At 35.2% G+C, this 24,223-nt stretch overlaps 2 pseudogenes; one reads left to right on the plus strand and one right to left on the minus strand.

The window, feature by feature from the left end:
• Nucleotides 1-3,037: 3,037 nt before the first annotated feature.
• LOC121800474 lies at nt 3,038-4,570 on the minus strand (annotated as a pseudogene).
• Nucleotides 4,571-13,047: 8,477 nt separating this feature from the next.
• Nucleotides 13,048-16,450, plus strand: LOC121800169 (annotated as a pseudogene).
• Nucleotides 16,451-24,223: the final 7,773 nt, after the last annotated feature.

The following is a 24,223-nucleotide window of genomic DNA, read 5'->3' on the forward strand; positions in this document are numbered from 1 at the left end:
ATTCGAAGATATCATCTAGAAAATGAAATATAACAGCCAAGGGTCGTATTGTACGATGAAACAAAATAGCTTTGGCACGTATGAATAACTCAGTAGTGTAAGAGATCTTCCTCAAATCAATTTAAGTAAATTTTAATGAGACCAGTAGTTGTTAGGAGGAAAGTACTTGTTGACAAAATTGTAGCATTATATTTCTTGGGTGAGTTTGTGTGTGGATTGATTGCTAAAAAATGTTTTTAAAATTGTGATATTTTGAGTGATTTCACTAAAAACAAAGAAAATAAGAGCCTATTTCCACATCATATCACTGCAAAAAAAACCGACAATTATTGAGCATCACTCATCACCCGCAATCATACTATATCTTGTACTCACATATTGACTTATTCAAAGATAACATTAAATCTGGCACATAAAATGTTATTAATCGGTCCAAGTTACACTAAAATCTAAAATGGGATAGATAATTAGTTCAAATATTACTTTAAAACAAATTCCATTTTCGGTTTTTTTGGAAAAACAATGCCTATCTTTAAGTTTACACTAAACTCAAATCCAAAAGTTTTTCAAATTTTGTGAGTAAAAAATGCATAATGTCAAGAATATTCTTTTAAGTTTGAGTTTAGTGTAAATGATTAGAATAAAATTATATTTGATGTGACATTTACATTAAAATGAGTTTGAGTTTAGTGTAAATGGTTGGAGATACTCTTAGAACAATATCAAAGTAGACGAAGATAAAAGGACAAACATGATATCAATTTTTAAATTAGCATTATATCAAATGAATAATTAAAAATACAGCTTTGTCCATGCATGCATGAGAGCATTGGGTAAAATACAATTGCAAGAGAGCTTCAAATCAATTTAATTGAAATTTAATGAGATCGGCTGGTTTGATTCCCTTAATTAAGGGAATACTACTAGTTTATTCGAATGCTTAATATAAACGTTTCTTTTCAAAAAAAAAAAGCAAAATAAACTCTTTAAATAACCAAAATGGCAGTTTACTAGAAAATTTACTTATTTTAGTTCAGACCAATTAAAAGTTTATTTATGAGGAAAATTGGCAGTTTAAGACCTGAAACAAATCAAGGTGATAAAAGTTTAGTGGTAATTCTTAATTTCAGATAAAAGAACTTATGAGGACCATACATGGATTATTAATTAGATGTAACTTTAGACATGCCTTGAATTTTATTTTCTTGGAAATCTACAATATCCTACAATTTAATGAAAACAGAATTGCCATTCAATCATTCATATTGTTCCAAAACAAACACCAACCCAAAAATGTTTGCATGTTGTTAATGGTTTTGGATTTTTGTTTATAATTTAATGGGCAGAAAGTAACTTTGAATTATTTTTGTCTATGTAATTAATTATACACATTAATATGGGTTTGGTTCTAATATAGTACTATTGAATTGTGATCAATGACGAACTAATTTTAATGACCGAATTGGAGATCAAATTAGAGCCTAATAGATGTACCTAATTGAGTAGTTTTTTTATGAGATTCGCTGATGTGTAAATTATTTCGGTCTTCATTACAAACCCATTTTACTTCATGGTAATAGGTTTATTACTTCATTCCACTACATAGTACCTTGAAACTACAGTATGTTTTTACTTACTTCCAGTAGGTTTTGAAATAATTCAACACATGTTTCATTCAAATTTATTGAACTGGATTTTTACTTACTTATAGTAGTTTCAACTAAGTCTCGGGGCATTTATATTTAATAGGTATTTGGGCTGGACTATACTAGTTATGAGTTGGGCTGAAGTTTTGATTAAGTTTGGGCCAGCAGGTTGAATAATAAACTTGGTCGGTATTAAATCTTGAAAAATTGATTTTTATCATGTAAATCAAGTTTAAAATTTGGTTTAATTGTGTAATATCAGGTTTTAATTGTGTAATATTGGGTTCAGGTCGTTGTCGTGTCGTGTCAACCCATATTATATCATAGCGTTAACGGGATTGGATTGTATTTAGATTTGAAGGTAGCAGGTCGAGTTAGAGAAGATATCAAAAGACGTACATAAGGTAAAGAAATTCCGCCCCTCCAGAAAACGTTTCTCGATCCGTCACCAAATTCAAGGATCTAATTGGAGTATTGCAACAATCATTACTACTAGACAGAAATATAACTATAAACTTAATTCCATTATTATATAATTTTCTTTATTATCATATCTATATCAAGCTATAGAAACATCTATATTTGAACGGTGGTGTCATTGCTTGCTATATTAGAGGGTGGATAACTAATCAGCTAATTTTCCAATTAAATAAAAATACAATATTGATCTTGGGCTCAACTTGCATGTGCCCGTGTAATTTTCATCTCATGTGGTCCAACGTAGAATTTTGCAGCTTAAATGGCGGTGTTGTGATTCAACTAATTGTGGTATTAGTATTGGAACATTATAACTTGTGATTAAATTGTTTCATGATTAATTGTTTCATGTTTATTATGTTTCTAATTTCATCTAATTAATTTATTGTCTCATATATAGCAATGTTAAAATATATCTTAATCCATGTATCCATATATTTGGGTGTGATACTAGTTAAAAAGTAAAAATAAAGTTATACACAAAGGAGGAGGTTTTTCAAATTAATTTTGATTCTTTTAAAAATAAATGAAATATTAAAATATGAAGTATATTACTCATTCTGTTGTATCAAGCTATTTCTTTTATGAAGCAAAGAACCTTTTCATATTTATTTTTACAAAATACCAAAAACTAAATAATGTTAAAAATAATTTTTTAAAGGATAGAGAGTTGGAGAGTAAGAGGATGTATTTCAACATTATGAATGAATACAAACTCCAAATATATACTATTTATCTAATAAGTAGTTTGACTCTTCTTTTGCGATCTGGGAAAAAACCAACAAAGAAAACTCGTAAAAGAGCTTATCTATCACATATATTTGAAGCATAAGAAGTTTCAATTATTATAGCAGTAAACTAACAAGAAATTAAATACCCAAACATGCAGACATATAAGCTGATAATCATGGAATTTAGGCTTCACAATATTCCTTGAGAGGATCTGGCGAAGACCTACCAGCAGCATCTGTGTAGATAAAATCAATGAACTTGTAGTAATCAAAAGGCTTGTAGAGCAAAGGATGGTCTTTATTCACCAACTCTTCCGGAGTCTTAATCACGCACCCTTCTTTCGGAATCGAAAACAATCCGATAGTGTATCGAGCTTCATCCCCGCTCACCACCACCCTATGGATTGGAGCATGCAGTCACCCGTTTGTCCATGCCTGTAAATGACGTGTATCGGTGAAGTAAAATACGAGATTTGTTACAAATGAATAGGCCAAAAAATTATTAAAAAAATCATGATCTCCATTCATGAAAAATAGTCTCAGCAGTAGATGACACGTATTTTAATGAGAAATTAGTGAAGTGAAGGAAACACATGTTTTGAGTATGTTGTAAAAAAAATGGAAATATAAGACTATTTTTTGTAAACGAGGATAGTAGTAACATGCATGGAAAGAGGTCGCGACCATGACAACGATTGAATCGAGTGATGTTGGATCTGCAGGGATCCAAGTTTTGCCATATTTGGTAAGAATCTGCAAACCGTTAACATGATTGAGTTGATGCAATATGGAGATAATGTTCTTGTCTGTATGGGGAAAAAATCCGAGCGTTGAGTGAGGCGTTCGAGGCGCCTCGTACTTCTGGAAACGACAGAGGTAATTCGTGGAGTTTAGGTGTTCGTCTATGTATTTTTCCAGTCCAAGACTCTCCACCACCATCCGCCTCACAATCTTGTCCAGTTCAGACAGTTTCTCACAGTATAACTGTATATCTTGTATAACTGTATATCTTTGCTGTTACAATACTACAATCAAGAAGGAAATAATCTGTCTTAATGCACAATTTGTTTAGTCAAAATTTAATGTTAGATGAAAGATTAAAATACAATGCAACCCAACTGATATTTCCAAATAAACACAAACAATATTCAACAAAAATTAATGTAAAAAAGAAACTATGTAGAACACTAGTACATAAGTATCATAAGAGAAACTATTATATGAATCTCAATGGTCAAATCATCAAAAGTTAGAAACATTAACCTTTTTAGTAGACCCACATGTATTAAAAATGGTCATCAAGATGGTAGTATTAATAAATTAAACAAAAAGGGGATTAAACCTGAAAGTGGGATTGCCTTGATCAGGCCACATCAGGTTGGCGAAGGTGTCGACTACGTGAGACGAGAGGGCGCCATCGATGCCCATACTTTCCATGAGTGGACCGAAATTGTTTTGGGCAATATAGCCATGTAAAGGTTTATGTGAACTGTTAAGTAGTTTGATGGCTAAAGGGAGATCGAAAAGTTGTCGAATCCCATCACCAACTGATTTCCTCAACTCAAAAGGAATAATGTTATTGAATGTAGCTTCAAAACACCCATATTCTTGAAGGGCTTCTCGAATTTGGATTTTGGTTGATTCCCACCTTGGAGAATCATTTTCTCCTAGGTTGTTCAAATCAATCAAAGGGAACTTCATGCTTGCACAACTCATTTTTATGAATAAAAACTTAGGTAGCTCCCTTCTTGTAGAAAAAATAAAATGATCTTGGTTGTGGTTATGGTATAATTTTCATTTTATAGGGTTGTTTATAGATCTTGGTTATGGTTATGCTATGTTAGGTTTGCAAGATTGTATCCGAGATTAAATTTGTAGTGTGTTTGATTCATGAGATTCAATCTCAAAACTCAATCCTAGATGGATCATGAGATAATTAGTCATAGTTAACCTCTACGACTAAAATAATCTCACAACTCAATCTTTCTTAAGTTATATCTTGGTATTATTTTATCTTGGAAACCAAATAGTTGCCGGTTTAATTATTCATTAAAAAGCTCATTTAGTAGGTATGGGTAAGCATGAATACTTGTTTACATAGTACGGATCGAACTAACTTAATCCAATCCAATACAGGCTCAAATATGACCCACAACAACTAACTCTATATTACTACTACTATTTTAATTATTTGTACTTTAAATTTTATCTTTTTTAAATTATATTCACTCAAATTACTTATATATTTTTCAAAATCTATTTGCAATTGATTTTTTTTAAAATAATTATAGGAAGATAAATTTGAATATACATATTTAATGTTCCATCTGTCTCATATAAATAGTCCACTTCTATATTTGGTGACTTTTTTCTCTAATGAAATGGAGTTCATTCTCCATTAATACTCCAATCACTTTCTCTCTCAATTTCTCTCATATTTTACCAATTTTGCATCAACCCATGTCATCCCAAAAAGTGTCTATTTTTATGGGATGAAGGGAGTAATATTTAACGTGATTCAAAAACCATCTAATAAATATATATGAAATACATTTAAAATTAGAAAATTATAGGAATATATATGATTTAATTCTCAAATAAAACAATTTTTAATTTGAAGTACTACAATTTAATAAAAAAAACATTAAAAAATACATTTAAAAAAATTGATTAAACAAGAATTTAATTTATTGGTTGCCCAACCTAGCTTGAGCTAGATTGAGTCTAAATTTATAGAAAGAAAATATAGCCCAATATAGCCTAATTTAGTCATGGGCTTGAGTCTAGAACGGTCCAGGCATGCGCCGCCAATTGACAACTTCTAAAATGATGTAATGTGATGGTTGATATTTTATTTGCATTAAAATAAGATATTGATCAAATTTCAATAGTTGTTCTTAATTTTATTTTATTTTATTTTTTATGAAAAGAAAAATGCTCAAGCCAGGCAAGCAAAGGGAAACAACCCTCACAAACCACAAGAACAAAACACACCCAAACTAACACCAAAAGTAAAGAAAAGATAAAAAAAGTAAAAACATCTATACCATGGCTCTAGCCTCTAGGTATCAAAAACAAACACCAACCCAAAAATGTTTACATGTTGTTAATGGTTTTGGACTTATCAAGGAGCTTTTCATCGTGTTTAGCAAAAAAACCGAAAATCGAATTTCCGAACCGAACCAAATCAAAATTTTGAAATTTGGTTCATTTTTTCAGATTTTTTCTTTCAGTTCGGTTATTAAAACAAAAAAAAATTGATTTTTCGGTTCGGTTCGATTATGGCGAAAAAATAAAACGAAAATAAAAAAACCGAATTATATTTTAAATGTAATATTATATGCAAAACTAAATTTAAATACAGAAATGCGGAACAGGGTCATACGTAGGTGATGCACTTTTTATTAGCACTATAAATACCTGCAAGTTAGTAGGAATAGTATAGCTAAAAGTTAGTACCTGACATCGATGAGGGGGGACCCCGGGTCGCGGGGCGATGGGGCGAGAGACCCACGAATCGGGGCGCCAGAATAGCCGAATGATGATTATATTTGTGTCTCTTTTATATGTTTGTTGCTTGAATGTTTATCACTTCAAATAAATCTACATACATCATTACTCCATATTTAAAAAAAAAGAAGATTAGACGAAAAATATAAATTTTTAAACAACATAACATAACTAAATAATTGAATTTTATTATAAAAAATCATCAAAGTTCCAAAAAAAGTTGCAAAACATAAAATAATTAACTAAATAATATCATCATCACTCATAGGTAAGATCTCTTCTCCTTCATCGGATACAACCAAATTAATATCTCCTACTTTGTGATGCTGCCGCTGTAAAAACTTGTTGTATTTTAGCATCCTCTTTTTCTTCATATAGTTGATCATCTCCTCTCTCACATGTGGTGGGCATTTAGTACATTTCGTGATGTTTTTAAATCCGCCAACGAAATGTTCTTTGAGCCTTCGAACTTCCGATGCAATCACTTTGTCGCAAAAATTGTATGTAAGTTTATATCTGGTATCCGGATCAGCTCTTGCATATTTCCTAGCTGGGTCTTCAGACATTTTGTATAAAAATAATCTGTAGAAAGAAACAATCATTTATAATTAATGATAATTCACAATGTCTAAATTCTGTTATAAAATTTGCACGGTTGCACCCACATAATCAACTAAAGTTTAAAAAGATATTAACAGTACACTAGAATCAACATAACAAAGAGCAAAAATATTAAACAATTCTATACATAGTACAGTGCTACATTATTAAATAAATAAATGCAAGAGTGATTCATATTTCATAGGGCACGTGTCATCTACACCTACAACATGGAAAGATAAATAACTTTTCCATTCCACGTATGCATGCAGTTCATAATAATCTAGTATTATAATTTTAGCCTAGAAAAAAGTAACATTAAAAATAAAATAGGAAGAAGGTGACCAAGATATACCTTGAGAATCTGGACGTACGACTAGAAAGGCAAAGGAGTGGCGGCTGAAGAATAAAGTGATTTTTGTTTTTGCTGAAGAAGAAGGTGGGTTTGATGAAGAAGAAAGAAGGAGAAGAAAAAAGAAGAAGAAAGAGGAGAAGGTGCTGAAGAGAAAGGTAGGTGTAGGTATTCCATGAATAAGAGTATGAGAAGTTGGAAGTTACCGTTTTTTTTATTTATTCGAGGAAGAAGATGAACCGTCGCTAATATTTAAATCCTAAATCGGCTCGCCCCAGACGACCGAGACGCTCCACGGCGACCCGGACGCTCCAGGCGCGCCCCAGCCATGCGGTGCCGATTTGTTGACGGGTTTCCCCATCCACCTAGGGTCCCCAGATTTGAACCCATATGACCGAATCGAGAAGGGGACGAGGAGATTGACGGGAGGGGGGGGACACAGAGTGGTGATTCACCGAGGAACGGAGTAGAGCGGCGGTTTCGCCGTGAGGAAAGGAGAGAGACGCCGCTGTGAAGAAGAGAGGGGTTAGGGTTTTATTGATTTGAAATTGGGGAATGAGGGAGAAAGAGAGAGACCAGCGGTGTTGGTGAAGGGAGTAATTGGGCCATGCCCAATTATTTTGCTTTGGGCCTCAGATAAAAAAAAGATATATAGAAGGAGAAGAAAAATGGGCCAATTAATTAAACTGGGCCAATTGCTTAAGAAATAAATATTTTTGGCCGGAATAATTAATTCCTAGTTGGGCCTGGGAATTTATTTATTTGAACCATCAAGTTGGTCGAAGCCATTATCTCAGATTAATTTAAAAGTATAATGGAATAAATTTCTTTCGCTACGGAAGAAAGGAAAATTCTTAAGCCGTGTGGAAATAGTACCCAACAAATAAATAGAAGAGAATTTCATTAGTCACATAAGTATTTTAAAATAATTAAGATAAGTCGGAAATTTATTATACCCAAACAGTTGGATCAGCTGCCGAATAAATTAAATCGCCGATTTAATTAGAGAATTAAGATTTCTAAATTCTAGAAAAAAGGAAATAAAATAAAGAGCACACGCTTAGGCATGCATACATGCAAGATAAATAATTGCTTAAAGCCTAGTTTAAGTATATTATTTTTGTAAAGGAACGTCGTCGTACGACGCGTAATCTCAGGACAGGAAAAACACCCGTTTGAAGGAGTTTAAGCAATCGAGGTGGGCTTTTCTTCCTTTCAGAAATGCGTTTTACGTGAAAAGGTGACTATTTTCAATGAGTTGTCATGCCCAGTATTTGTTTTATGATTGTCTATCTGTTTGGCTATGCCAAACCAGCTTAAAAAATTGATTACCTTCTTCCATTGTTCAGTAAATACGAAAGCAATGACCGAGACCTCCCACCAATCGGTATATTTAGTGAACGAAATATACCTGGTCTTCTTCGATTTAGAAAAATAGACAAACCTGTCTTCATCAATGGAGAAGAGACGTTGAAAGTTTAGGGAGAGAAGACAGATTGTGGCGTGAAATCGTGGAGAATAACCGCTGACATCTTTGACAGAGATAATCAAGGAAATTACCATAACAAACTAATTTGTGTATCCCAATTTTGACCTTTTTGAATTTTTTAATCATTTAAATAAATTCAAGAGGCATTATTGTCGGCCATCAGATCTTGAAAATGAAGGGCCGAGATTCAGTTGGATAATAGAACAAAAAATGGAAAAGGGATATGAATACATCCTTATATAGGGGTGTGATAAACTGCAAACCCTCTATAATACAAACTATACAAACTTTAATCCTACTCACTTAATACAATTAATCAACGGTTAATATAAGAGATTTTTCTAATGTCAACATTTCCTACAAATCTGTACACTCCGTTGACATCGAACAATCATAATTTGTACACCCCCGTTGATATAATTTGTACACCCTGTTGACATCAGCCCCCGTTGATAGAATTTGTACACTCCGTTGACATCAGCCCCCCGTTGACAGAATTTGTACACTCCGTTGACATCAGCCCCTATTGACATCAGCCCCTATATATGGTTTTGATCTATGCAAAACTAGATTTAAATACAGAAACGCAGAACAATATCATACGTAGGGCACTTTTAGGTCATAGTTAGTTAATTTTTAGGTCATGCTAACAAAGCATGACCTAAAATGATCTTAGCATGACATTAAACCCAAATATTATAATATGTCCTAAAATTGCTTAATTATGACCTTCCGTGTTTTTAGTTATATATATATATATATATATATATATATATAGGGTAGTGTTAAACTCCTTTTCTCCCCTTAGATTTAAGTTCCTTTCTGATTTGGATCGTTGGATCTTGAAGATGAACGATCCGGATTTAAATCTTAGATTAGCATTCCGTAGTTCATTATTTGGTTTATTTCGTGCATTATGAGGGTGAATTAGTAATTCCATGTTCATTATAAGGGTATTATTGTCATCCAGCAAAAAATGAATCGCCAGAATTTGGTAATTGCGAAATTGTTGGGATTTGAATCTTCCTTCTCTTCATTCTCTCTCATTAAACGTTGTATAATCACTCTCCACTCTCTCCACTCTCTAAACCCTAGATCTGTCCGCCGCTCTGCAACATCGTTAGGCAACGAAACAATCGACATCAATCGTCCAAGAGTACGGCACCACCCTCCACCATTGCTTACACCGAACCCCAACCGGCGACCAGGTTCCTGACTTCGCTGTAATGTTTTGTAGACACGAAAACTATAAATTGGAACTTCCAATATGTCGCGCCTTATGAAATTCAGACAGGTTTTTATTGTTTTGGGTTTAAAAGCATGAATTCTGGTATGCGACGGGTTTATATTGTTTGTTGTGACTTTTCTCTGTTTCCGACGGGGTGTTTTTATTGTTTTGGGTTTAAAAGCATGAAAAAATTATGTATGTGCATTATTAATTTTAGACTGTGCATTATGTGCCTAGTTTTTTGCATTATGCTGACTATATTATGCATTAATACGGGCAGTGCCTATGTTGGTTATGCAGCTCAGTCAAGATTCAATATGATTATTATTTGGGTGGGAAGTGCAGTATGAATCTGTAATTATGCATATGTTGGAGTTTATGGTACATTGAGTGGTATTTTTTTATATGGGTTAATAGTCTTTGTGTGTAATACATATGCATTTTTGGGTTTAGACAATGCATTATGTTCTATGAAGTTTACATTATGTGAAGTATATTATGCATTATGAAATGGTATTATTAGTATCTGTCATGTCATTGTACAGCCGGTTTAGGTAAATATTAGGAGTATATTAAGCACATTATTTGCTTTGTCTAACGCATTATGAGTAAAGTTTTATTCATTATTTGTTCTGACTGACGCATTATTTGTTGTGATATATGTGTTAATCCTTCTACAGCTCATATCATATTGTCTTTTGATTTAGTGATAACTTTCTGATGTGTTGTGTTGTTTGATCCATATCAGAGAAGCAACTTAGAGTCGAGATAGACGGCGCAGTCGACGACATTATTCCATTTGTGCTGGCCAAAAAATTCAGAGATAAGTTGGCTGATGTATTTTTATATGTTAATTACTTGAGTGATTCTGTTCATTATTTGGCTATTTGAATGCATTATTTATCCTGTTTTATGCATCATGTGACTGCTGTTGTACATGAGTCAAAGAGTGAATGGAATATCTGAATGTTCATTACCGGATCTGTACATTATTTAGTTATTTTAGTGCATTATTTATCATGGTTTATGCTTTATGTGACTGTTGTTGGACATGGGACAATGGGTGATTGCAATATTCATGGTGCATTTGTTGATTTATTCTGAACATTATTTGATTATTAAAATGAATTACGTATCAGTTTTTAGGCATTATTTTGATGCTTCTGTACTAGAGTGTATAAGTGAATGCAGTATAACTGTCCACATTATTTTATTCAGCTTGTACATTATGTAACTAATTGTATGTTATTATTCTGTATGTTGTACAGCATCAAAGCAGCTAATATTGGACATCGACGAGGTGGTCGATGATATACTGCCAGTAGGAATTGCCCAGAAATTCCGGGAGTGAGTATTAGAGGCCGGGAATAGTAAAGCTCCGAAAGAGACGTAGGATAGGAAACCAAGGGGTAGGAACGTCGACCATCTGTATTGTCGATGAGCCCCTACCGAGTTTCTGAATTGTATAAAGAGTTTTACTCCACGGCAGAAGGAAGCCGTCACGGAACTTGTACATGAGTGAATGTAATATTTGTACATTATTTAGCTATGTCTATGCATTATTTATCATGTTTTATGCATCATTAGATTGCTGTTGTACATGAGTCTAAGAATGAATGCAATAGTTGTATGTTCATTACTTGAGTGATTCTATACATTATTTGTCTATTTGAATGCATTATTTATCTTGTTTTATGCATTACGTGGTTGCTATTGTACATACTAGACCCTAGCCCCTAGCCTTGTTAAACCCTTAGGGAAAACAAGAAACGTGCGCCAAACATCGAAACACGACACACCTTAAATGAAACGGGGCATGATAAATATTCATTACATATCACAAATAATGCATTACAGAAATTAAAACTAAGCATTACACTACATAATATGTACATTATGTATATCTGTTTTAAAAAATGCCTACGCGCTATGCATGTGCAACCCCAGACGAATTACTGCAGCTCGTGTATTTGGACAACGTTTTTTAGACTTAGAACATACTACACCCTAGCCCCTAGGCTTGTTAAACCCTTAGGGAAAACAAGAAACATTCGCCAAACAACGATACGCGGCACAACTTAAATTAAACGGGTACGGATAAATGTTCATTACATGGCACAAATAATGCATTACAGAAACTAAACTACGCATTATACTACACAATATGTACATTATGTATATATGTTTTAAAATATACCTACGCGTTATGCATGTGCAATCCCAGACGAATTACTCCAGCTCGTGTATTTAGACAACGTTTTTTAGACTTAGAACATACTACACCCTAGCCCCTAGGCTTGTCAAACCCTTAGGGAAAACAAGAAACGTTCGCCAAACAACGACACACGGCACAACTTAAATTAAACGGGTACGGATAAATGTTCATTAAATACCACAAATAATGCATTACAGAAACTAAACTACGCATTATACTACACAATATGTACATTATGTATATATGTTTTAAAATATACCTACGCGTTATGCATGTGCAATCCCAGACGAATTACTCCAGTTCGTGTATTTGAACAACGGTTTTTAGACTTAGAACATACTACACCCTAGCCCCTAGGCTTATTAAACCCTTAGAGAAAACAAGAAACGTTCGCCAAACATCAGAACACGACACAACTTAAACTAAACGCGTCAATATAAATGTTCATTACATAGCACAAATAATGCATTACAGAAACTAAACTACGCATTATACTATACAAAATGTACATTATGCATATCAGTTTTAAAAAAATTCCTAAGCCCTATGAATGTGCAACCCCAGACGAATTACTGCAGCTCGTGTATTTGGACAATGTTTTTTAGACTAGGAACATACTACACCTTAGCCCGTAGGCTTGTTTAACCCTTGGGGAAAACAAGAAACGTGCGCCAAACAACGACACACGACACAACTTAAATTAAACGGGTCAGGATAAATGTTCATTACATATCACAAATAATGCATTACAGAAACTAAACTACGCATTATATTATACAAAATATACATTGACGAGTACATGGAGATTATCCGGCAACATCCCCTTGTCGGCAGCCGTCGCGACCCCAGCCACAGCCGCCCATACCCACCTGGGATTGGCGTTTGCAGTAGCAATCGCACCCGCAACTGTGCAGATTATGACCGCTGCGATGAAGAAAACAACAGAAATCTTCTGGGAGAAATCGACGCTATCGAGGTCCTTGACGAAGCCATCGTGCGTCGGTTTAAGTTTAGTCTCTATCGTGGAGTGGTCTATAACTATACGGGATAAATTATCACAGAAGGATTTGTGAAAGAGGGGAGAATGAAATCGTGTTAAGACGCCGTTTATTGAGAGAACACCGATCTCTACAACGCCGGCAACAAACGATAGTAACAATGATGAAACGTGAATGGAGAACCAATAATTGCAAAGAGTGCCGGAGGCAAAAAAAATCAATTGCAGCGAGGGAGAATGGAGAAATTAACGTCTGGAGCGTGTGGCATGAGAGAATGAACCGTGAAGATATTGAAGGAGTAAATTAAGGAAGATATTCATGAGAGAATAACCGTAAATCAATTAATGGACAGTGATTACCAATTAAGCCCTTTTCATTTTTTTTAATCATTAAATTAATTGAATAAACCCACTTATTTAGGCCATTGGATCAGCTTAAATACACGGTGGAGATTAAGAAGGAGATTGGATTAAATAGGTGAAAATGATTTGAATACAATCCTATATATATATATATATATGGGTGCATTATAATGATAACCTCAATTTCCATAATAACCCTATAACTAAATCTGGACCACACATTTTTAAAATCACGTGGTCTAGATTCAAACTTAGCTTTCCTTCATAAAAAAGGCGCAGAGGGTAAATATATCATTTCGCTTATTTAATTTCTGAATTTCGCTCATGATAAAATTTACGTATCCAAATTTCGCTCATTTAAATACGTAAAATCTTATTTCCCATGATATACAAATTTCGCTCATTTAAATACGTAAAATCTTATTTAATTATTATTTTATCATTTTATTAGTCAAAAGTATCATTTTATCAACTCAAAGTATCATTCTATCCGGTAAAACTATCATTCTATGCAATAAACCTAACATGTATCATTTTATCAGTCAGTCAAAAGTATCATTTTATCAACTCAGAGTATCATTCTATCCAACAAAACTATTATTCTATGCAATAAACCTAACATATATCATTTTATCATTTTATCAGTCAAAAGTAACATTTTATCAACTCATAGTATCATTCTATCCGGCAAAACTATCATTCTATGCAATAAACCTAACATATATCATTTTATCATTTTATTAGTCAAAAGTATCATTTTATCAACTCAGAGTATCATTCTAACCGGCAAAACTATCATTCTATGCAATAAACCTAACATATATCATTTTATCATTTTATCAGTCAGTCAAAAGTACCATTTTATCAACTCAGAGTATCATTCTATCCAGCAAAACTATCATTCTATGCAATAAACCTAACATATATCATTTTATCATTTTATCAGTCAGTCAAAAGTATCATTTTATCAACTCAGAGTATCATTCTATCCGGCAAAACTATCATTCTATACAATAAACCTAACGTATATCATTTTATCAGTCAGTCAAAAGTATCATTTTATCAACTCAGAGTATCATTCTATCCGGCAAAACTATCATTCTATGCAATAAACCTAACATATATCATTTTATCATTTTATCAGTTAGTCAAAAAGTATCATTTTATCAACTCAGAGTATCATTCTATCCGGCAAAACTATCATTCTATGCAATAAACCTAACATATATCATTTTATCATTTTACGTGATATTTGGCGATATTCAGAAATTAAATGAGGGAAATGACATATTATCATTTTATCAACTCAGAGTATCATTCTATCCGACAAAACTATCATTCTATGCAATAAACATAACATATATCATTTTACCATTTTACGTGATATTTGGCGGAATTCAGAAATTAAATGATGAAAATGACATATTTACCCCCGCGCTTTTTTTTATGAAGTAAATCTAGGTTTGAATCTCAACCACAATATTAGAAAATATGTGTGGTTCAAATTTGGTTATAGGGTTATTACGTGATTTAGGGGTTATCATATGATCACAACTATATATATATATATATATATATATATATATAAGGAGAGGTGCGATCAAATACAAACTCTCTATAATACAAACTATACAAACTGATGTCAACGGAGTGTACAAATTATGTCAACGAGGCTGATGTCAAATATATACATGTGGTCCTGTTAGGTTGAGATTTTTGGGCCTAATTGAGAACTAAGATGCATTTTCAGCCACTCATTCATAATTTTCGCGCGATGTCAACTACGGAGACATTGTGTCAACTAGGGGGCATAATTGTCATTTTCGCGCGATGTCAACTACAGACATTATGTCGACTACGATGTCAACAGAAAACGTTTTTTATGTCAACTATTATGTCAACAGCTACATTTTATAAATAATTAATGGTAACAATAAATATTTTCATGTCAACGACCTATATTATTTTGGTCAACAACAACGTTTTACATATAATATATGTAGATATATGTAGTTGACATGGATTATATATGTAATTGACATGGATTGTACACATAGTTGACATTATATGTGTATAGTTGACACAAATTTTATATGTAGTTGACATGAATTGTATACGTAGTTGACATGGATTGTACACATAGTTGACATTATATGTGTGTAGTTGACATGAATTGTATATGTAGTTGACATAGATTATATATGTAGTTGACATTAAAAAGAGAGATAGCTAAATCTTGAATCTAACTCTTAGCAACTAATTCCCAACTGGGAAATATCACCAAACACCTAGAATGCATTATGATTAAGCTTGATTCCCCAATCCAGCTCACATCCAATACAATTGATAATCCAAACCCTAAAACTTCCAATTCTATAAGCGAATCAATAATTAAGCTTGCAAAAAGTTCAAATGCCACTGACGCCGCCGACAATTACCCCAACGTTTCCTTCAGCATCTGGCCACCGACCGACCGCACGCGCGAGGTAGTGAAGAACCGTCTAATTGAAACCCTCTCTTCCCCTCCATTCTCTCCAAGCGATACGGCACCGTGTCGCGCGAAGAAGCGGTCGAAGCCGCCAAGCTCATCGAGCAGGAGGCCTTCGAGGTCGCCGGAAATGCAGTGTCCGCTGATGACGAATGGATCGAGATTTTGCAGGTCTATTCCAAGGAAATTAGCAAGCGGATGCTTGACACCGTGAAGGCCAGATCTGGAGAGTCGGCGGTTGCTCCGGAGCCTGCATCGGCGACCGACGAGCCGCACAAGGCGGAGGAGGAGGACGCGGGGTCATCCACACCGTCGCAGAGCGAGAAAACTGAGTCTGTTGCCGATGATGAATGAATAACTGAAATTACCATTATGCCCTTTTATAATTAATTAATCCTTAAATAAATTCCACGTGGCAAATTCTGGACCACTCATTTAATAAAAATGAGTGGTTGGCTAATAATGTATCTTAGTTCTCAATTAGGCCCAAAAATCTGAAGTGTCATTATACAAGTGTCATGATGTATCGAGAAATAAAGTGTTAGAATTGTAGGGATTATAGGTAATAAGAGATTGTAGGGAATAAATAAAGTGCTAGAATTGTAGGGATTATAGGTAATAAGAGATCAAGTGTCATGATGTATCGAGAAAAAGACGACCTTAATTTCGCAATAAGAATATGCTTATCAACAGATTTATAAATGAGTATTTTATTTTTCAATTCTTTTGAAGAAGTAAAATTAAATATACTTGACACAGCACTAAAAAAACTTAACTTTTAATAACACCAAAATTGAGATTGCAATTATTTTCGTTAGAAAATTTTTAGAAATAACAACAATTTAGGATGTAAAAGAAAATATTCTTAAATTTATGACAAATTAACTTAATCTTTTATTTTTTTATGACGCTTCTATTTGCCTCCTGTAATTTTAGCTGGAACGTCAATAATAAAGACGTTTTTTAAGGCGTTGGTGGCATATTTAAAAACACACATTAGCATCCTAAATTGTATTAAAAATGTCTTTAACGGTTATTTTTGTTATAGTGGCGGAGAATTATGATAAACTTATTTTATCTAATTAAGACATGTATTTGACTAATTTCTTTAACATATGCAAATTACTTGCATACTGTCTTGCTACATGATCAGCTATTCATCAACAAAAGAATTCAAATTAATTATTGTTTATCTTGATGGATTTTAATATATTACTATTATATATCAATTCATTTGATCCGTTCACCCTTTAAATATTTAGTTTTTATTTTATTAATTTTATATTATTCATAATAAACGCATACATCCAATATATTCTTTTGGGTTGCAATATATCCAATAAGATTGAACTTTATAAATATAAGATGGTAAAGGTATCCAACTAAATTTCGTTTCTTAAGTGAAACACCAAGACAAGGCCCATTTATTTTATAATTAAGCCCAAAACTGGGTAACAGAGTACTCTCAGTTACTATCTCACGTACTCAACGAATCTAGAAAAATAATTCCTTCTAAGATATTTGCTCTCTGCGGTCTATCTGTCTGTATCTATAACAAAATAAAAAATGTACTCTTCCATTTTAAATAATTTACTACTTGTCAGCACATGTTTAGAAAAAAAGAGTTATAAGAAACTTTTTTTATATTATTCTCTCTTTTACTTTAATTTTTATTCACTTTAACTATTTATTATCATTTTCGCAAAACAACGACCAAAAAGAAATCAATAATTTGAACTGCTGGGAGTATTTTTGGAGCTTCAAGCCTACCTCAGCCACTCGACCCCTATAAATTAATAATTCAAATAATATTCATATAGAATAATTAATTATTTGATTTAATAAAATATTAATTTTATTTTATAAAATTTGAATTTGTGCGACTACTTAACATCACTCGTAATTTAATCGTAACACATGAAATATATTACTCCATTCGTCCATGAAAAATAGAACACATTGTGAATCACACAAGTTTTAATATAGAATTATTAGTAACAGAGAAAAGAAAAAGTAAGAGAGAAGTAGTGTTAGTGAAATGTGGGGTCCATATTATTAGTAGAAAAGAAAAAGTAAGAGAGAAGTAGTGTTAGTGAAATGTGGGGTCCAAAAGAGAAGTGAAAAAAGTAAAAGAGAAACTATTGAAAACTTTCCTTTTTTAAATGTGCTCTAACTTAGTATGGGCTTAAGCTCCTTATTATATAATGGTGATATTTTATTTTGATTAATATATGATAGAACTATAGTGTACAAACTGAAATAATTAAATACATGGGACGTTTACATTTTCCGTGGTGTTAATTCCGCCAATTATTTTCTATGTATATCTGCCAAAAACAAGATCCATGGATGGCGGATCCGGGGGTGAGGGCAGGACTGTAGGAGGGGCCGGTTGCCCCTCCAAGAGGGTCGAATTTGTCCTAAGGGTTGGCCGGAAAAAGCCATGGTTGCCCCCTCCAACTGAGCGAGTAGTAGAGAACGATCCAAGATTAGAAGCTGATTTGTGATAAGAAGATTATTGGAATACGACGACAATAGAGTTGTTACTGGAAATGGAGATTGAGGGTCTGCGCACAGGGTGTTAAGGAAGAAGTTCCTTAACTCGTAGATTTTGCGTCGAACGTCGCGGGAGCTTTTGCCCGTCTATCAATTCGGCGTCAAAATTAGGGTTTTGTGCGTTTTGCACGTTTGAAAGGAAAGAGAATAAGAGAAAATAAAATAGAATGATAATTGATATTTCTTGAATTGATTAAAATGACTAACAATGTCCACTATTTATAATAGTGGATACTAACTTAACGAGCAAGATAAAAGATATGAAAAAGATATATGCAAATCTATAATTAACTAACTAAATAATAATAATAATAATAATAATAATAATAATAATAATAATAATAATAATAATAATAATAATAATAATAATAATATCACAGGGCATAATAAATTAATTGACAAATATACTCCCTCTGTTGTTGACGTTGTTTGTACAACCAAGTCTATTTTTTAAGCCCTAGTTCTTTAAACATTAGAGGGACTCAATTTATGACCAATGAGAAAGATGCGACTGGAAATCGAAGAAACGAGATATGTGCTATAGACGATGGAAAATAAATTTATATTTTGGACGAAACAATTACTCTTTTCTAGTCTAACTTTTCCTTTTAAATGAAGTGACTTTGAGAAGCCCAAAACCAATTCTTTCGCAGCCCGCCCATTTCATTTGTGACGTATTCTTCAACAAATCTGCTGCTCCACGTTTCCTGCATCACAATATAGTATGCTCAGTTTTAGCCAAATCCCAAAACCGCTAGCATCGAGAAGGAGAATTGGCGGCGTGACGGCTCACGGAGCTTGGGTGCTCGATTTGTCGCAGCAGCGAGAGAAGAGAGGAAGTTGCGCCGAATTGAGAGAAAACTGATTTTGGGGTGGTTAATGTGAGAGAGAGAAATAGCGTGACGTGGATTTGGGGATTGTCCAGATTTTGATTTGAGAGAGACGAGAGAAGCAGAGAGGGAGAGAAGTTGCTGCTTCAATTTTGGGGAAGAAACTCAATATTTAATTGCTGTGAAAACATGCCAAAACACCAAAATGGATAAAATATGCAAATAATGAACGTGTAATGCAACTTTGACATTGAAAATGTACCAAAAGATGGCCTTAAAACCGTGCAAAATCTGAGCGTATCAGAAGACAACATCCACATCCAATTTGTGGACCACTTTTACTTTTCAGCTACCTTTTGTCCTTCCACTTTTGTTAGACTTTTGGCGGATCTTGCAGTTCATCAGCTAGTTCGGTCGGTGAACCGTTTATGTCCCTGTCTACCTATTTTTAGTAAACTTCCACTTTTCACATGCACTAGAGTCGTACCAACCCACATTTCACGTGCCTAGCCTGATTTCGATATGAGAAATTCTTACCAGTCAGTAGAGTACATGTCCAACCTTAGTTTGTGTCTAGATAGAACCTCAACCTAAACGTGGTAGCTAACCAACCTCTTCCAGATTATCACCACAATTTCTGTGGGATTCGACCCTTGCTCTCACTATACTAGCCAGTAGATGTGGGTTGAGGAAATTGTTGATAGATATTGGTAGTGGTTATGCTTTATTCGGTTTGCAAGATTGATAATGTTCCTTGTGAGGGAATCCTTCCATGTGCCCAAGAAATACCCAAACTAGTGTTTGATTCTAATTTTTAGTTAAGATAAACAAAGATAAGTTGAGCTAGCCACAAAAACTAGGCTCAAAATGGATTTTGATGGAGAGAAAAGAGGTGAGAAGAAAGTGTAAAGAGGAAGGAATCCTCTTTGGGAACCTATGACCTCCCTCAAAAAGATGAAGGCATACCTAGGCTACTTTCACCCAAAGCAAATACTCCATTGGCTCCACATTCATGACTACACAGCCATAAATGCATACCTATATTGAAACATAAGAAATTCGTCTACAAAAGTTGAATCGCCCGGCTGGGCGTTTTGGACATGTGAAATCGCCCGGTCGGGCGAATTCTCTGGACTCGCCGCGGCTTTGTCAAACGCCCCGTCGGGCGTTTTGGGAGGGTGAGTTCGCCCGACCGGGCGAACTCTCTGGAATGTGGACGATACTCAGCGCACAAACGCCCGATCGGGCGTTTTGGAGGGGTTGATTCGCCCGACCGGGCGTTCCGTTTGCCTCCTCCATTGCTCTACCGATGAAGCTTGAAACACCCTCCCGAAGCTTTTGTCTCATAGATCTCGTGACGGGCCTTCCGGGCAGCTTAAGGGGAGTCGTGCTCGGGCCAGCCCGGCCTTAGACCTCTCGTTCGTATCATCCTCTCCCTCTTGAGAAGGATTTCTCCTCAAATCTGGGCCGTCCCCTAAAAAATCAAACGGGCTCAAATGAGCCACATTAAAGGTACAACTCACGTTATACTCACCGGGAAGATCAATGATATAGGCATTGTCGTTCACACGCTCTAGGACCATAAATGGGCCATCCCCTCGCGGGGCAAGCTTGGATCTTGCTTTGTCGGGAAAACGTATTTTCCGAAAGTGTACCCGCACCAAATCTCCGGGGTTGAACAATATTTTCTTCCGCCCTTTGTTCACCTTTTGAGCTACTTGTTCTCCCATCTTGCGGATTCGTTCTTGCACTCGAGTGTGCAAGTCTTGCACAAACTTAGCCTTCTCCATCCCACCTACATCAACCATATAAGATAAAGGCAAATCGGCCGTGGAAAAATCCAACGGGGTGAGAGGATTGAAACCATATACAACCTCAAAAGGGGATTGTTGGGTGGTGGAATGTATGGTCCTATTATAAGCAAACTCGGCTATAGGAAAATATTCTTCCCAAGAAGCTTTATTTTAAAAAACCAAGGCACGGAGAAGAGTACCCAATGAACGGCTTACAACTTCCGTTTGACCATCCGTTTGGGGATGTGCGGTGGTAGAGAAAAGGAGTTTGGTACCCATCCTACCCCAAAGTGTTTTCCAAAAGAAACTCAAAAATTTGACGTCTCTATCACTTACAATAGTTTTTGGGACCCCATGGATTCTTACAACCTCCTTGAAAAATAAACTAGCAAAGAATTTGGCATCACTTGTCTTCCGACATGGAATGAAGTGAGCCATTTTGGAAAACCTATCCACCACCACAAAGATGCTATCATTTTTTTGAGGAGACATTGGGAGACCTAGAACAAAGTCCATGGACAAGTCTACCCAAGGATGTGTAGGAGTAGGCAAAGGGGTGTAAAGACCATAATTGTTATATTTAGACTTGGCTTGCCTACACTCTAAACAACTACTACAAAACTTTTCAACATGCTTCTTCATGCAAGGCCAAAAGAAATGCTCACTTAGTATGTCAAAGGTTTTAAGCAACCCAAAATGACCCATTAGGCCCCCTAGGTGAGCCTCCTTAATCAACAAATTTCTCAAAGAGCATGAAGGTATGCACACCCTATTCTCTCTAAAAAGATAGCCATCCAACTTATAGTATTTATTAAAAGCACCTTTTTCACAAGCTCCGTAAATAGAAGAAAAGTCATGATCATGCTCATAAAGGTCTTTAATAAACTCAAATCCAACATAATTGGAGGCACACATAGCAAGCACACGTTTTCTCAAACACACGGTATCACTCATAAGTAAAGCACTATCATGCAAGGTCTCAAAAGGTTTCCTAGAAAGAGCATCGACAACCACATTGTCCTTTCCCTTCTTATACCTAATGACATAGGGAAAAGTCTCCAGGAAAACACTCCATTTAGCATGTCTTTTATCAAGTTTATGTTGCCCTCCTAAGAACTTAATAGACTCATGATCCGTGTGTATCACAAACTCCTTGTGCATCAAGTAGTGTTGCCAATTCTCAAGGCAATGAACTATAGCATACAACTCCTTGTCGTACGTGGGGTAGTTCAATTGGGCTTGATTTAGTTTTTCCGAGAAATAAGCTATGGGTTTACCCTCTTGCATGAGAACTCCCCCAATCCCCACACCACTTGCATCACACTCAAGTTCAAAAGTTTTATCAAAATTAGGGAGTGCTAGTAAGGGAACATGTGTGAGGTCATTTTTCAAAGTATTAAACGCTCTCTCTTGCTCCTCCCCCCACTTAAACTCAACATTTTTTTTGAAAAGGTGGTTCAAGGGTGAAGCTTTTGTGGAAAAATCCCTAACAAACCTCCTATAGAAACTAGAAAGGCCATGAAAAGACCTAACCTCACTCACATTCCTAGGTGTCGGCCATTCCCTAATGGCTTTCACCTTTTCTTCATCTACCCGCACTCCGTCCTTTCCCACAACAAAACCAAGAAACACAACTTCCTCAACACAAAAAGTGCATTTAGGCAACTTGGCATATAAAACATGCATTCTCAACACTTCAAGCACATTCCGAAGATGACTAGCATGCTCTTCAACACTACGACTATAAATCAAGATATCATCAAAATATACCACCACAAATTTCCCAATAAAAGGACGAAGCACATGATTCATCAAACGCATGAATGTAGAAGGGGCATTAGTTAAACCAAAAGGCATCACAATCCATTCATACAAGCCAAATTTGGTTTTAAAAGCAGTTTTCCATTCATCTTATTCTTTCATGCGAATTTGGTGATATCCACTAGCCAAATCAATTTTAGAGAAACATATAGAGCCACAAAGGTCCTCTAACATGTCGTCTAACCTAGGTATAGAGTGTCTATATTTGATGGTGATTTTGTTAATTGCCCTACAATCGACACACATCCTCCAACTACCGTCTTTCTTAGGTACAAGAATGACGGGTACGGCACAAGGAGATAGAGATTCACGAATTAGACCTTTGGCAAGGAGTTCCTCGACTTGCCTTTGTAGCTCTTGTGTCTCCTTGGGATTCGCCTTGTATGCGGCCCGGTTTGGGAGTGATGATCCCGGCAAAAAGTCAATTTGATGCTCGATCCCCCTCATGGGAGGGAGTTCACTCGGGAGTTCCTCCGGGAATACATCTTCAAATTCCTACAACACACTTTGGACAATCAAAGGACACGGGTCAAGGTTAGTAGCTAAGCACAAATCCTTACGGACCATGAGTAGAACGGAGAGGTGATTGTTTAGTGCCCACCCAAGGTCGGTTTTACTAGCTACCAAACATTCATTTCCCTCTCTTGTTTGTGGGTGCTCTCCTTTGGACGTTTTTATTTTTCTCTCACCACCCCCACTCTCACTTGGCTTTTTTAGCTCACATTCTTTTACTAGCCTTTTTTCCTTATCTCTCTATCTTTCCTTTTGTAGATGTTAGCTAGCCTCAAACACGGCACTAGGTAGCAATGGCTTCAAACGAACCTTCACCCCGTTGAGCATGTAGAAATACTCATTCGTGAAGCCATTTTTGTCGGCCCTTCTATCAAACTCCCATGGCCTCCCTAGCAAAACATGACATGCCATCATAGGAATGATATCACATATGATTTCTTCTTCAACTTCCCCAATCTTCAATGGAACTTTGCATTGAGCCTTCACCTTCAACTCCCCGGAATCCCCTAACCATTGCAATTTGTAGGGGTTTGGGTGTTTAAGTACCTTCAATCCCAACTTGGCCACCAACCGGTCACACACCACATTTGTACAACTCCCTCCATCTATGATGA

Source organism: Salvia splendens, chromosome 4 (genome assembly GCF_004379255.2).
Source record: "Salvia splendens isolate huo1 chromosome 4, SspV2, whole genome shotgun sequence".
In the NCBI taxonomy this organism is placed as follows: domain Eukaryota; kingdom Viridiplantae; phylum Streptophyta; class Magnoliopsida; order Lamiales; family Lamiaceae; genus Salvia; species Salvia splendens.